At 38.7% G+C, this 15,503-nt stretch overlaps 1 protein-coding gene across 2 annotated transcripts in view; it reads left to right on the top strand.

Annotated features, from left to right (window-relative positions):
- The window catches only part of ARL5B (ARF like GTPase 5B), a 44,175-nt gene that overhangs the window by 7,380 nt on the left and 21,292 nt on the right, over positions 1-15,503 (top strand). The gene's annotated exons all lie outside the window — the stretch shown is intronic.

Raw genomic sequence — 15,503 nt, forward strand, 5'->3', positions numbered from 1 at the left:
ATTATATATTCTAGATGTTAACCCCTTGTTGGATATGTCATTTACAAATATATTCTCCCATACTGTAGGATGCCTTTTTTTCTGCTGTTGGTGTCCTTTGCAGAAGCTTTTTAGTTTGATGTAGTCCCATTTGTTCATTTTTGCTTTTGTTTCCCTTGCCAGAAGAGATGCATTTAGGAAAAAGTCGCTCATGTTTATATTCAAGAGATTTTTGCCTATGTTTTCTTCTAAGAGTTTTATGGTTTCATGACTTACATTCAGGTCTTTGATCCATTTTGAGTTTACTTTTGTGTATGGGCTGAGACAATAATCCAATTTTATTGTCTTGCATGTAGCTGTCCAGTTTTGCCAACACCAGTTGTTGAAGAGGCTTTCATTTCTCCATTGTATATCCATGGCTTCTTTATCATATATTAATTGATCATATATGCTTAGTTTATATCTGGGCTCTCCAGTCTGTTCCATCGGTTTATCGTTCTGTTCTGTGCCAGTACCAAATTGTCTTGATTACTGTGGCTTGGTAGTAGAGCTTGAAGTCGGTGTGGGTAATACCCCCAGCTGTATTCTTCCTTTTCAGGATAGCTTTGACTATTTGGAGTCTTTTGTGGTTCCATATGAATTTTAGAATGATTTGCTCTAGTTCATTGGAGAGTGCTGTTGGTATTTTGATAGGGATTGCATTGAATCTACAGACTGCTTAAGGCAGAATGGCCATTTTGACAATATTAATTCTTCCTATCCATGACCACGGGATGTGTTTCCATTTCTTGGTATCTTCTTTAATTTCTCTCATGAGAGTCTTGTAGTTTTCAGGGTATGGGTCTTTCACTTCCTTGGTTAGGTATTTTATTCTTTTTAAGGAATTGTTTGCCTGATTTCTCTTTTTGCTACTTCATCATTAGTGTATAGGAATGCAACAGATTTCTTTGTATTAATTTTCTATCCTGCAACTTTGCTGAATTCAGATATTAGATCTAGTACTTTTTGAGTGAATTCTTTAGAGTTTTTTATGTACAATATCATGTCATCTGCAAACAGGGACAGTTTGACTTCTTCCTTATCAATATGGATGCCTTTTATTTCTTTGTGTTGTCTGATTGCCATGGGTAGGACCTCCAGAACTATGTTGAATAAAGGTGGGGAGAGTGGGCATTCTTGTCTTGTTCACCATTTTAAAGGAAAAGCTTTCAGCTTCTCGTGGTTAAGTATGTTGGCTGTGGATTTGTCATATATGGCCTTTATTATTTTGAGGTACTTGCCCTCCATACCCATATTTTTGAGAATTTTTATCATGAATGGGTGCTGAATTTTGTCAAATGCTTTTTCAGCATCTATGGAGATGATCATATGGTTTTTGTCCTTTTGGTTGATGTGGTGGATGATGTTGGATTTTCAAATGTTATACCATCCTTGCATCCCTGGAATAAATCCTACTCGATCATGATAGATGATCTTTTTGATGTATTTTTTAATTCAGTGTGCTAATATTTTGTAGAGTATTTTTGCATCTAAGTTCATCAGGAATATTGGTCTGTATTTTCTTTTTTTGTGGTGTGTTTGCCTGGTTTTGGTATTAGAATGATGCAGGTCTCGTACAGTGAGTTTGGGAGTATTCCCTCCTTCTTTTTGGAAAACATTGAGGAGATTGGTATATGATCTTCACTAAATGTTTGATAAAATTCAGCAGTGAAACCATCTGGTACAGGTATTTGTTCTTAAGTTTTTTGATTATCAGTTTAATTTCGTTGCTGATAATTGGTCTATTCAGATTTTCTGTTTCTTCCTGTGTCAGTCTTGGTAGGTTGTATTTTTCTAGAAAGTTTTCCATTTCTTCTAGGTTATCCAATTTGTTAGCATATAGATTTTCATAGAATTCTCTCATAATTCTTTGTATTTCTGTGGTGTCTGTAGTGATTTTTCCTTTCTCATTTCTGATTCTGTTTGTGTGTGTCGAGTCTTTTTTTCTTGACAAGTCTGGCTAGGGTTTTATCTATTTTGTTTATTTTCTTGAAGAACCAGCTCTTGCTTTCATTGATTCTTTCTATTGTTTTATTCTTCTCGATTTTATTTATTTCTGCTCTAATCTTTATTATATCCCTCCTTCTACTGAATTTTGTTGAGCCTCATTTGTTTTTCTAGTTTTGTTAATTGTGAGTTTAGAATGTTCATATGGGATTGTTTATCTTTCCTGAGGTAGGCCTGTATTGCAATATATTTCCCTCTTAGCACGGCCTTCACTGCATCCCACAGATTTTGTGGTGTTGAATTATTATTGTCATTTGTCTCCATATATTGCTTGATCTCTGTTTTTATTTGGTCATTGATCCGTAGGTTATTTAGGAGCATGTTATTAAGCCTCCATGTGTTTGTGGGCTTTTTCATTTTCTTTGCATAATTTCTAGTTTTATACCTTTGTGGTCTGAGAAGCTGGTTGGTACAATTTCAGTCTTTTTGAATTTACTGAGGCTCTTTTTGTATCCTAGTATATGATCTATTCCTGAAAATGTTCCATGTGTACTTGAGAAGAATGTGTATCCCATTGCTTTTGGATGGATTGTTCTGTAGATGTCCATTAGGTCTATCTGTTCTAATGTGTTGTTCAGTGCCTCTGTCTCCTTACTTATCTTTTGTCTGGTTGATCTGTCCTTTGCAGTGAGTTGTGTTGAATGGTGTCAGCTGTTTAGCCTTAGGAGCACTTCCATCTATGGCAGTCCCTCCAAAATACACTGTAGATACAGTTTGTGGGAGGTAAATTCTCTCAGCTTTGCTTACCTGGAAATTGTTTAAATCCCTCCTTCAAATTTAAATTATAATCTTGCTAGGTAAAGTATTCTTGGTTCTAGGCCCTTCTGTTTCATTGCATTAAATATGTCATGCCATTCCCTTCTGGCCTGTAAGGTTTTTGTTGAGAAGTCTAATGATATAGCCTGATGGGTTTTCCTTTGTAGGTGATCTTTTTTCTCTCTCTAGCTTCTTTTAAATGTCTGTCCTTATCTTTGATCTTTGCCATTTTAATTATTATATGCCTTGGTGTTGTCTTCCTTGGGTCCTTTGTGGTGTGAGATCTGTGGATCTCTGTGGCCTGAGAGACTATTTCCTTTCCCAGATTGGGGAAATTTCTAGCAGTTACCTCCTCAAAGACACTTTCTATCCCTTTTTCTCTCTCTTCTTCTTCTGGTACCCTATAATGTGAGTATCGTTCCATTTGGATTGTCACACAGTTCTCTCAATATTCTTTCATTCCTAGAAATCCTTTTTTTCTCTCTGTGCCTCAGCTTCTTTTTATTCCTCTTCTCTAATTTCTAGTTCATTTACCATCTCTTCTTCTACATCTAATCTGCTTTTAAATCCCTCAATTGTAAGTTTCATTTTAGATACGGAATTTCTCAGTGCTTGAATCTCTGTCCTGAATTCGTCCATGAATTCTTGAATATTTTTCTGTACTTCCATGTCCATGTTTATGATTTTTATTTTGAACTCTTTTTCAGGAAGATTGATGAGTTCAGTTTCACTTGGCCCTTTTCCTGGTGTTTATAGGATTTTGGTATGAACCAGGTTCCTTTTGATGTTTCATGTGGTTACCTCTAGTGCCCAGAAACTCTACTCTGTGAAGCTGCTCAGCCCATGGAGTGATGTCAGGTTTCTCAGGGGAGTGGCACTGGGCTGGTGCCTGGGGGAATGAAAGAGCTGTTTCCTGCTTCCGAGCTGCTGTGCCTGTCTCCACTGTCAGAATCAGTGTTGTCCTAATTTTTAAAGTTTTTTTGTTCTATAAAAATTACTATGTATAATTAATATATTCCAGAATTGTGTCCTCTGTCAGATATATATTTTGTGAATGTTTTCCCCCAATCTGTGGTTTTCCTATTCATTTTCTTGATGGGGGTTTTTACTTGTGGAAATTTTTAATTTTGGTGAAATCTAATTTCTCAATTTTCTTTTTTCTTTTCTTTTGTGACTGATGCTTTCTGTGTCCTATTCCTTTCATTCAGAACCTTTAACTTTTATGGTCACAGTCCATAAGCCATCTCAAATTATTTTGGGTTTATGATGTAAGTAGGGGTTCGAATTAATTATTTTTTCAGACATCTGCTTGTTCCAGCATAATTTACTGAAAGCTTGTCTTTCGCAATGGATTGATTTGGAGCCCATATTGAAACTCACATGATCATATAAATATGAGTCTTATCTCTTTCAACTTTTGCAGTGATGTACATGTATGTCTATTCCTATGCCACACTACACCATCTCAATTACCATACTACTTCATAGTAAATTTTGAAGTCTGGTAATGTCAGTCTTCCAACTTTGTTTCCTTACGCTTTAAAAAGATTTTAACTTTCTCTGTTGTTTCTGTTTTCTATTTTACTAATTACTGCTGTTTGTTCCTTCTTTCTAGGTACATTAGGTGTACTTTAATTCCCCATTCCCCCTTAAGGACAGGATGTGTGTCACTGTTCTCTTTTCCTTTCATATATAAACAGTTTAAAGTTTTAATTGCCTTCTTTAATACTGCTTTAGCTTCATTCCACAGATTTTAGTTTGTTTGTATTTCACTATTGTTTGGGATGTTTTTTGTTTGCCATCTCTTCTTTGACCTTTGGATTATTTATAAACATTTAGTTTCCAAAAACTTATTTTTCTGGATAGCTTTTTATTGGCTCCTAATTTAATTCCATTGTTCTCAGAAGCCTACTCTTAAGATTTCCATTTTTTTCAGATTTACTGTGAGAGTTATAGCCACTTGTGTGCTCTTTTGGTGCATGTACCATTTGTGCTTGAAAAGAATGTATATTCTGCAGTTGTATGCAATGTTTCAAAAATGTTTATTAAGTTACAGTGATAGTCTCAGATATTTTATATCTTAATGTTTATATCTTCTAGGGAGTGTATAGTGGGATTTTTTTTTAATCTAGTGTAAATTCCCTTTTTATTGGAGTGTTTAGTCTTATTGATATGGTTGGATTTATGATATGGTTAGATGTTAAGGTACTCTATTATTTGGGTTTACTGCATTTACATTGTTTTGTTCTTTTTTTTTTTGAGAGGGCATCTCTCATATTTATTGATCAAATGGTTGTTAACAACAATAAAATTCTGTAAAGGGGACTCAATGCGCAATCATTAATCCACCCCAAACCTAATTCTCAACAGTCTCCAATCTTCTGAAGCATAACAAACAAGTTCTCACATGGTGAACAAATTCTTAAATGGTGAATAAGTTCTTACATGGTGAACAGTGCAAGGGCAGTCATCACAGAAACTTTCGGTTTTGATCACGCATTATGAACTATAAACAATCAGGTCGAATATGAATATTCGTTTGATTTTTATACTTGATTTATATGTGAATCCCACATTTCTCCCTTATTACTATTATTATTTTTAATGAAATGCTGAAGTGGTACATAGATGCAAGATAAAGGTAGAAAACATAGTTTAGTGCTGTAAGAGAGCAAATGTAGATGATCAGGTGTGTGCCTGTAGACTAAGTGTTAATCCAAGCTAGACAAGGGCAATAAAACATCCACGGATGCAGGAGATTTCTCTCAAAACAGGGGGGGTGAGGTTCTAAACCTCACCTCTGTTGATCCCCAATTTCTCACCTGATGGCCCCCCTGCGACCGTGCCTGTATTAGGTTGTTCCTCCCTTGAGGAATCTTACCCATCTCTGGCTAACCAGTCATCTTCCGGGGCCATACAGGGAAATGTAAAGTTGGTGAGAGAGAAGCCATATTGTTTGAAAAGTTTTGTTCTTTTTTTGTTCATACTCTATCCCTCTTTCCCATTTTGTTTTAGGTTAATGATTTATTAATAGAATTTTATTTTATTTTATTTATGAGTTCTTAAGTAGCTCCTTTTGGCATTATCTGTATGATCCTAGGAGCTGCAACATACGTTCTTATGTTTTCAGCAGTTTACTCAGATTTAATATTAGCACTTGGAGAGTGTGAAAAACTTGAGACTCTACAGTTGTACTCTTAGCTCCCCTTGTCCTTTATAACCATACAGGTTAAAGTCATATGTATTGTGTCCACATGTTGTAAACTTCCTGATACAATATTGTAATTTTGCTGTAAATAATCACATGTTCTTTAAAGTTTTAAGAGAGGGTAAAATTTTCTCTTATATTTATCCACATTACTATTGATGTTTTGGATTTCCATCTAATGTAATTTCCTTTCAAGCCAAAGAACTCTCGCCTTTTTGTCATGTCATTCTTCTGCTGTTGATGGATTCTCTTATTTTTCTTTTATCTGAAAATTTATGCTGCCTTCATTCTTGAAGTATATTTCTGCTGAACATAGCATCTTAGGTTGATTTTTTTTTTCTTTTAGTGCTTTAAAATTGTCATCCATTGTCTTCTGGCCTCCTCTTTGTTTTTTTTTTTTTTTTTTGGTGAAAAGTTGACCAGCATTCATATCTTAACTTCCCATTTCGTACCCTGTCATTTTTCGCTTGTTGCTTTTCAAGATTTTCCCTTTATTTCTGGTGTTCATAGATTGAACATGACATGCTTAGCTTTACTTTATAGCTGTCCTCTTTGGAGTTTGCTGAGCTTCCTGAATTTGTAAATTTTTCCTGTTTCTTACTCAGTTCACTTGTATCTCAAACCCAAGGTTTTCTTTCTTTGTTTATCACCAAATTGCCCAATATAACTGATCAGCAAGTTTTAAAGTCAATTTAGTAAGGACCAGCATTTTAAAAAAGGAATGAACATTCTAAAATGGAAACTATCAGAATGTATCTTACTCAGAAAGGTATGTTTTTGGGAAACTTGTTTCATTTATGTGTCTTCTTGATGCACGATATGCAAAATGTACTTCTTATGCAAATGTACTTAACTGGGTCCTCTTCCAACATTTTGTAAAACCATGGATTGGATTGTGATCCTTAATACTTGCCTTCCCTACTGTAGCCTTCCCCTGGACAACATTTGAATTCTCTAAAGAACAACATTATGTTAATTTCAGTATCTCCTAATTTGAAGCCTTTATCATCACTGCTTTTGTTCAGTTACCTGGAATAAGGGGATAATTTTGGCCTCTAAGGTACTTCAACCTGGCCTGTGACCTTAGAGAGGTCAACTAATTTAGTCTCTCTTATGTTCTTTATCTGTATTTAATCCCATTAGCTAAACCTCTCAGCAACATGACCTAAAGACAGATGAGTTAATCTAAGACTGTTTCCTCTTCAGTGAAATGAGAAATAATATCACACAAAGATAGTGTGTCACCTAAGAATTTGTCTGAATTATGGCCCCTCCTTTTGACTGATGAGCTATTAGGACTTTAGAGTAGGAATATGACCTGATACCAAATGAGATGTATAATGAGAATTTTGATGTTCGTCATAGGTTAACAAGAGGAACAGATTGCTGATATGGAATATGTCAAATCATTGGCTACAAATCATTTGATTGTGTTGTGGTTCTTATGGCAAATTCTTTTTATACCCTTTTGAGGTTCACAGTTAGCTTTTTAAGCCTTCTGTCCTGAGGAAGAGGACTCTTTAATATAGTCTATATAGATTTAAATCTAAAAAAGGATTTATCTGGAGTGCTTTCTGTGTTCAAAGTAAGTTTCAGAATATCTACCATGTAACAGAAAAATTAGACTGGACTTAAAAACTGCTTTGAGAAGGCGGAGCCAAGATGGCGGCGTGAGCAGAGCAGTGGAAATCTCCTCCCAAAAACACATAGAGCTATGAAAATATAACAAAGAAAAATCTTCCTAAAATAGAGCCCTCAGGACACAGGACAACATCCAGACCACATCCACACCTGCAAGAACCCAGCGCCTTGCGAAGGGAGTAAGATACAAGCCCCAGCCCGGCGGGACCCGAGCGCCCCTTCCCCCGGCTCCCAGTGGGTGGAAAGAAACCGGAGCGGTTTTCTTTTTTTTTTTTTTTGGCGAGTGCTTTTTGGAAGCCTTAAAGGGACAGGGACCCCATTGCTAGGGAGGCAGGGTGGCGGGACCGGTGAGCGGCTGCCTGGGACCGGCACTTGAGGATGGAGGAAATCGCGCGTTTTTCCCCTTTTTTGTTCTCTTTTTGGTGAGTGCTTTTTGGAAGCCTTAAAGGGACAGGGACCCCGGTGCTAGGGAGGCAGGGCGGCAGGACTGGTGAGCGGGTGCCTGGGACCAGTGCCTGAGGACAAAGAATATCCCACGTTTTTCCCTGCGGGACCGGTGGGCGGGTGCCTGAGACTGGCACTTGAGGACGGAGGAAATCGCGCGTTTTTCCCTTTTTTCCTCTTTTTGGCGAGTGCTTTTTGGAAGCCTTAAAGGGACAGGGACCCCAGTGCTAGGGAGGCAGGGCGGTGGGACTGGTGAGAGGGTGCCTGGGACCAGCGACTGAGGACAAAGAATATCCCGCGTTTTTTCCTGCGGGACTGGTGGGCGGGTACCTGAGACCGGCACCTGAGGACGGAGGAAATCGCGCATTTTTCCCCTTTTTTTTTTTTCTCTTTTTGGCGAGTGCTTTTTGGAAGCCTTAAAGGGACAGGGACCCTGGTGCTAGGGAGGCAGGGCGGCGGGACTGGTGAGCGGGTGCCTGGGACCAGCGCCTGAGGACAAAGTATATCGCGCTTTTCGCTGTGGGACCAGTGGGCAGGTGCTTTTTGGAAGACTTGAAGGGACAGGGACCCTGGTGCTAGGGAGGCAGGGCAGCAGGACCAGTGAGCGGATGCCTGGGACAGGCGCCTGAGGAAAAAAAAAAAAATCAAGTGTTTTTTCCTTTTTTTTTTTTTTTTTCTGTTCCCTCTCTAATTGTTGCTGTTGTTGTTTTGGTTTGGAGAAGGCTTTTTGGAAGTCTTAAAGGGGCAGGACAGGTCACTTAGACCAGAGGCAGGGAATCTGGGGATCTCTGGGCACTCTAACCCCCTGGGCACCAGGGAGCACAGAGGCCCCTTACGGAGATAAATAGCCTCCCAGCCGCTCCCCCTCCAACGGGGCTCCACCATTTTGGAGGAGCAGCCCTAGCCAGGCCACACACACAGCAACAGCGGAGATAAACCCCAAAGCAACCGGGCAGGAAGCAGAAGCCCTGTCTGCACACAGCTGCCCAGAACAAGCCACTAGAGGTCGCTATTCTCCCAGGGGAGGAAGGCCACAAACCAACAAGAAGGGAAGCTCTTCCAGCGGTAACTTGTACCAGCTCTGCACACTATCTCTATCACCATGAAAAGACAAAACTACAGGCAGACAAAGATCACAGAGACAACACCTGAGAAGGAGACAGACCTAACCAGTCCTCCTGAAAAAGAATTCAAAATAAAAATCATGAACATGCTGACAGAGATGCAGAGAAAAATGCAAGAGCAATGGGATGAGATGCAGAGAAAAATGCAAGAGCAGTGGGATGAAGTCTGGAGGGACATCACAGATGTCAGGAAGGAGATCACAGAAGTGAAACAATCCCTGGAAGGATTTATAAGCAGAATGGATAAGATGCAAGAGGCCATTGAAGGAATAGAAGCCAGAGAACAGGAACGTATAGAAGCTGACATAGAGAGAGATAAAAGGATCTCCAAGAATGAAACAACACTCAGAGAACTATGTGACCAAGCCAAAAGGAATAATATTCGTATTATAGGGATACCAGAAGAAGAAGAAAGAGGAAAAGGGATAGAAAGTGTCTTTGAAGAAATAATTGCTGAAAACTTCCCCAAACTGGGGGAGGAAATAATCGAACAGACCATGGAATTACACAGAACCCCCAACAGAAAGGATCCAAGGAGAACAACACCAAGACACATAGTAATTAAAATGGCAAGGATCAAGGACAAGGAAAGAGTTTTAAGGGCAGCTAGAGAGAAAAAGGTCACCTATAAAGGAAAACCCATCAGGCTAACATCAGACTTCTCAACAGAAACCCTGCAGGCCAGAAGAGAATGGCATGATATACTTAATGCAATGAAACAGAAGGGCCTTGAACCAAGGATACTGTATCCAACACGACTATCATTTAAATATGATGGCGGGATTAAACAATTCCCAGACAAGCAAAAGCTGAGGGAATTTGCTTCCCACAAACCACCTCTACAGGGCATCCTACAGGGACTGCTCTAAATGGGAGCACCCCTAAAAAGAGCACAGAACAAAACACAACATATGAAGAATGGAGGAGGAGGAATAAGAAGGGAGAGAAGAAAAGAATCTCCAGACAGTGTATATAACAGCTCAATAAGCGAGCTAAGTTAGGCAGTAAGATACTAAAGAAGCTAACCTTGAACCTTTGGTAACCACGAATCTAAAGCCTGCAATGGCAATAAGTACATATCTCTCAATAGTCACCCCAAATGTAAATGGACTTAATGCACCAATCAAAAGACACAGAGTAATAGAATGGATAAAAAAGCAAGACCCATCTATATGCTGCTTACAAGAAACTCACCTTAAACCCAAAGATAAGCATAGACTAAAAGTCAAGGGATGGAAAAACATATTTCAGGCAAACAACAGTGAGAAGAAAGCAGGGGTTGCAGTACTAATATCAGACAAAATAGACTTCAAAACAAAGAAAGTAACAAGAGATAAAGAAGGACACTACATAATGATAAAGGGCTAAGTCCAACAAGAGGATATAACCATTCTAAATATATATGCACCCATACAGGAGCACCAGCATATGTGAAGCAAATACTAACAGAACTAAAGAGGGAAATAGACTGCAATGCATTCATTTTAGGAGACTTCAACACACCACTCACCCCGAAGGATAGATCCACCGGGCAGAAAATACGTAAGGACACAGAGGCACTGAACAACACCCTAGAACAGATGGACCTAATAGACATCTATAGAACTCTACATCCAAAAGCAACAGGATATACATTCTTCTCAAGTGCACATGGAACATTCTCCAGTATAGACCACATACTAGCTCACAAAAAGAGCCTCAGTAAACTCCAAAATATTGAAATTCTACCAACCAATTTTTCAGACCACAAAGGTATAAAAGTAGAAATAAATTGTACAAAGAAAACAAAAAGGCTCACAAACACATGGAGGCTTAACAACATGCTACTAAATAATCAATGGATCAATGAACAAATCAAAATAGAGATCAAGGAATATATAGAAACAAATGACAACAACAACACTAAGCCCCAACTTCTGTGGGACGCAGCGAAAGCAGTCTTAAGAGGAAAGTATATAGCAATCCAGGCACACTTAAAGAAGGAAGAACAATCCCAAATGAATAGTCTAACATCACAATTATCGAAACTGGAAAAAGAAGAACAAATGAGGCCTAAAGTCAGCAGAAGGAGGGACATAATAAAGATCAGAGAAGAAATAAACAAAATTGAGAAGAATAAAACAATAGCAAAAATCAACGAAACCAAGAGCTGGTTCTTTGAGAAAATAAACAAAATAGATAAGCCTCTAGCCCAACTTATTAAGAGAAAAAGAGAATCAACACATATCAACATAATCAGAAATGAGAATGGAAAAATCACGACAGACTCCACAGAAATACAAAGAATTATTAAAGACTACTATGAAAACCTATATGCCAACAAGCTGGAAAACCTAGAAGAAATGGACAACTTCCTAGAAAAATACAACCTCCCAAGACTGACCAAGGAAGAAACACAAAAGTTAAACAAACCAATTACGAGCAAAGAAATTGAAACGGTAATCAAAAAACTACCCAAGAACAAAACCCTGGGGCCAGACGTATTTACCTCGGAATTTTATCAGACACACAGAGAAGACATAATACCCATTCTCCTTAAAGTGTACCAAATAATAGAAGAAGAGGGAATACTCCCAAACTCATTCTATGTAGCCAACATCACCCTAATACCAAAACCAGGCAAAGACCCCACCAAAAAAGAAAATTACAGACCAATATCCCTGATGAATGTAGATGCAAAAATACTCAATAAAATATTAGCAAACAGAATTCAACAGTATATCAAAAGGATCATACAACATGACCAAGTGGGGTTCATCCCAGGGATGCAAGGATGGTACAAGATTCGAAAATCCATCAACATCATCCACCACATCAACAAAAAGAAAGACAAAAACCACATGATCATCTCCATAGATGCTGAAAAAGCATTTGACAAAATTCAACATCCATTCATGATAAAAACTCTCAGCAAAATGGGAACAGAGGGCAAGTACCTCAACATAATAAAGGCCATATATGATAAACCCACAGCCAGCATTATACTAAACAGCGAGAAGCTGAAAGCATTTCCTCTGAGATCGGGAACCAGACCGGGATGCCCACTCTCCCCACTGTTATTTAACATAGTACTGGAGGTCCTAGCCACGGCAATCAGACAAAACAAAGAAATACAAGGAATCCAGATTGGTAAAGAAGAAGTTAAACTGTCACTATTTGCAGATGATATGATACTGTACATAAAAAACCCTAAAGACTCCACTCCAAAACTACTAGAACTAATATCGGAATACAGCAAAGTTGCAGGATACAAAATTAACACACAGAAATCTGTAGCTTTCCTATACACTAACAACTAATAGAAAGAGAAATCAGGAAAACCATTCCACTCACCATTGCATCAAAAAGAATAAAATACCTAGGAATAAACCTAACCAAAGAAGTGAAAGACTTATACTCTGAAACTACAAGTCACTCTTAAGAGAAATTGGAACTCATAAATAAATGGAAACTCATCCCATGCTCATGGCTAGGAAGAATTAATATCGTCAAAATGGCCATCCTGCCCAAAGCAATATACAGATTTGATGCAATCCCTCTCAAATTACCAGCAACATTCTTCAATGAATTGGAACAAATAATTCAAAAATTCATATGGAAACACCAAAGACCCCGAATAGCCAAAGCAATCCTGAAAAGGAAGAATAAAGTAGGGGGGATCTCACTCCCCAACTTCAAGCTCTACTACAAAGCCATAGTAATCAAGGCAATTTGGTACTGGCACAAGAACAGAGCCACAGACCAGTGGAACAGATCAGAGACTCCAGACATTAACCCAAACATATATGGTCAATTAATATTTGATAAAGGAGCCATGGACATACAGTGGGGAAATGACAGTCTCTTCAACAGATGGTGCTGGCAAAACTGGACAGCTACATGTAGGAGAATGAAACTGGACCATTGTCTAACCCCATATACAAAGGTAAACTCAAAATGGATCAAAGACCTGAATGTAAGTCATGAAACCATTAAACTCTTGGAAAAAAACATAGGCAAAAACCTCTTAGACATAAACATGAGTGACCTCTTCTTGAACATATCTCCCCGGGCAAGGAAAACAACAGCAAAAATGAGCAAGTGGGACTACATTAAGCTGAAAAGCTTCTGTACAGCAAAAGACACCATCAATAGAACAAAAAGGAACCCTACAGTATGGGAGAGTATATTTGAAAATGACACATCCAATAAAGGCTTGATGTCCAGAATATATAAAGAGTTCACACGCCTCAACAAACAAAAAACAAATAACCCAATTAAAAAATGGGCAGAGGAACTGAACAGACAGTTCTCTAAAAAAGAAATACAGATGGCCAAGAGACACATGAAAAGATGCTCTACATCGCTAATTATCAGAGAAATGCAAATTAAAACTACAATGAGGTATCACCTCACACCAGGAAGGATAGCTGCCATCCAAAAGACAAACAACAACAAATGTTGGCGAGGCTGTGGAGAAAGGGGAACCCTCCTACACTGCTGGTGGGAATGTAAATTAGTTCAACCATTGTGGAAAGCAGTATGGAGGTTCATCAAAATGCTCAAAACAGACCTACCATTTGACCCAGGAATTCCACTCCTAGGAATTTACCCTAAGAACGCAGCAATCAAGTTTGAGAAAGACAGATGCACCCCTATGTTTATCGCAGCACTATTTACAATAGCCAAGAATTGGAAGCAACCTAAATGTCCATCGGTAGATGAATGGATAAAGAAGATGTGGTACATATACACAATGGAATACTACTAAGCCATAAGAAGTGGAAAAATCCAAACATTTGCAGCAACATGGATGGAGCTGGAGAGTATTATGCTCAGTGAAATAAGCCAAGTGGAGAAAGAGAAATACCAAATGATTTCACTCATCTGGGGAGTATAGGAACAAAGGAAAAACTGAAGGAACAAAACAGCAGCAGAATTACAGAACCCAAAAATGGACTAACAGAAGATCAAGGCCTAGCTTGGATACCCAGAAAACGAAGTAAGATACGATATGAGCAGGAGCTTCCGGCATCAGCACTCTCTGGAGGACTTGTGCCAGGGGATGATCATCAAAAAGCCTCCACAGGGATCCGGACGATGCTGCGGTTGTGGCTGCATCCAGCCCACCGTCTCCTGGACTTGCCATAGGAATGAGGAGGGAGTTGTCTAGGCTGGCATGTGCATACAGTGAGACAACGAATTTGACCGGATCTGTACTGTTGGAACTCAACCAGGAGTTGGGAGGGGTGCAAGGTGTAGCACTCCAAAATCTTACTACTATAGACTATCTACGGTTAAAAGAACATATGGGATGTGAACAGATCCCAGAAATGGGCTGCTTTAATTTGTCTGATTTCTCTCAGATGGTTCAAGTACAGTTGGATAATATCCATCATATCATAGACAAATTTTCACAAATGCCTAGGGTGCCTAAATGGTTTTCTTGACTTCACTGGAGATGGATGGTAATTATAGATTTGCTTTGTTTATGTCACCGTATTCCTATTATGTTAATATGTGTGTGCAAATTAGTTAGTAGTTTAAAACCTATACATACTTAAGGTACTCTACAAGAAGATATGTCAAAGAAATCATCATTCCTCCCATGTTTCCTTCCATATGCTACATCTGTAGCTTTTCTTCTTTCTTCCTAATTACAACCCTTAAATAGAATTCATGCCTCATATCGAATTTACCGAGTATCATAATTCCTCCAGGTGGTAAAGATACCTCGAGACAAGTGCTGGGCATAGAAGCCACAGGGCATAAATCTGCAAAGAAGTAAAAAGCTAACCTTTTCAAACAATATGGCTTCTCTCTCACTTACCAACTTTACATTTCCCTGTATGGCCCCGGAAGAGGACTGGTTAGCCAGAGACAGGTAAGATTCCTCAAGGGAGGAACAACCTAAGACAGGCACAGTCACAGGGGGGCCATCAGGTGAGAATTTGGGGATCAACAGAGGGGTGAGGCTCAGAACCTCACCACTCCTGCTTTGAGAGAAATCTTCTGCATCCGTGGATGTTTTGCTGCCCTTGTCTAGCCTGGATTAATACTTAGTCCATAGGCACACACCTGATCATCTGATCATCTACATTTGCCCTCTTACAGCACAAACTATGTTTTCTACCTTTATCTTGTATCTACCTACCACTTCAGCATTTTATTAAAAATAAAAATAATAATAATAATAGAGGGAGAAATGTGGGATTCACACATAAATCAAGTATAAAAATCAAACGAATATTCATATTTGACCTGATTGTTTATAGTTTATAATGAGTGATCAAAACTGAAAGTTTCTGTGATGAATGCCCTTGTAC

Source organism: Manis javanica, chromosome 2 (genome assembly GCF_040802235.1).
Source record: "Manis javanica isolate MJ-LG chromosome 2, MJ_LKY, whole genome shotgun sequence".
Classification (NCBI taxonomy): Eukaryota; Metazoa; Chordata; class Mammalia; order Pholidota; family Manidae; genus Manis; species Manis javanica.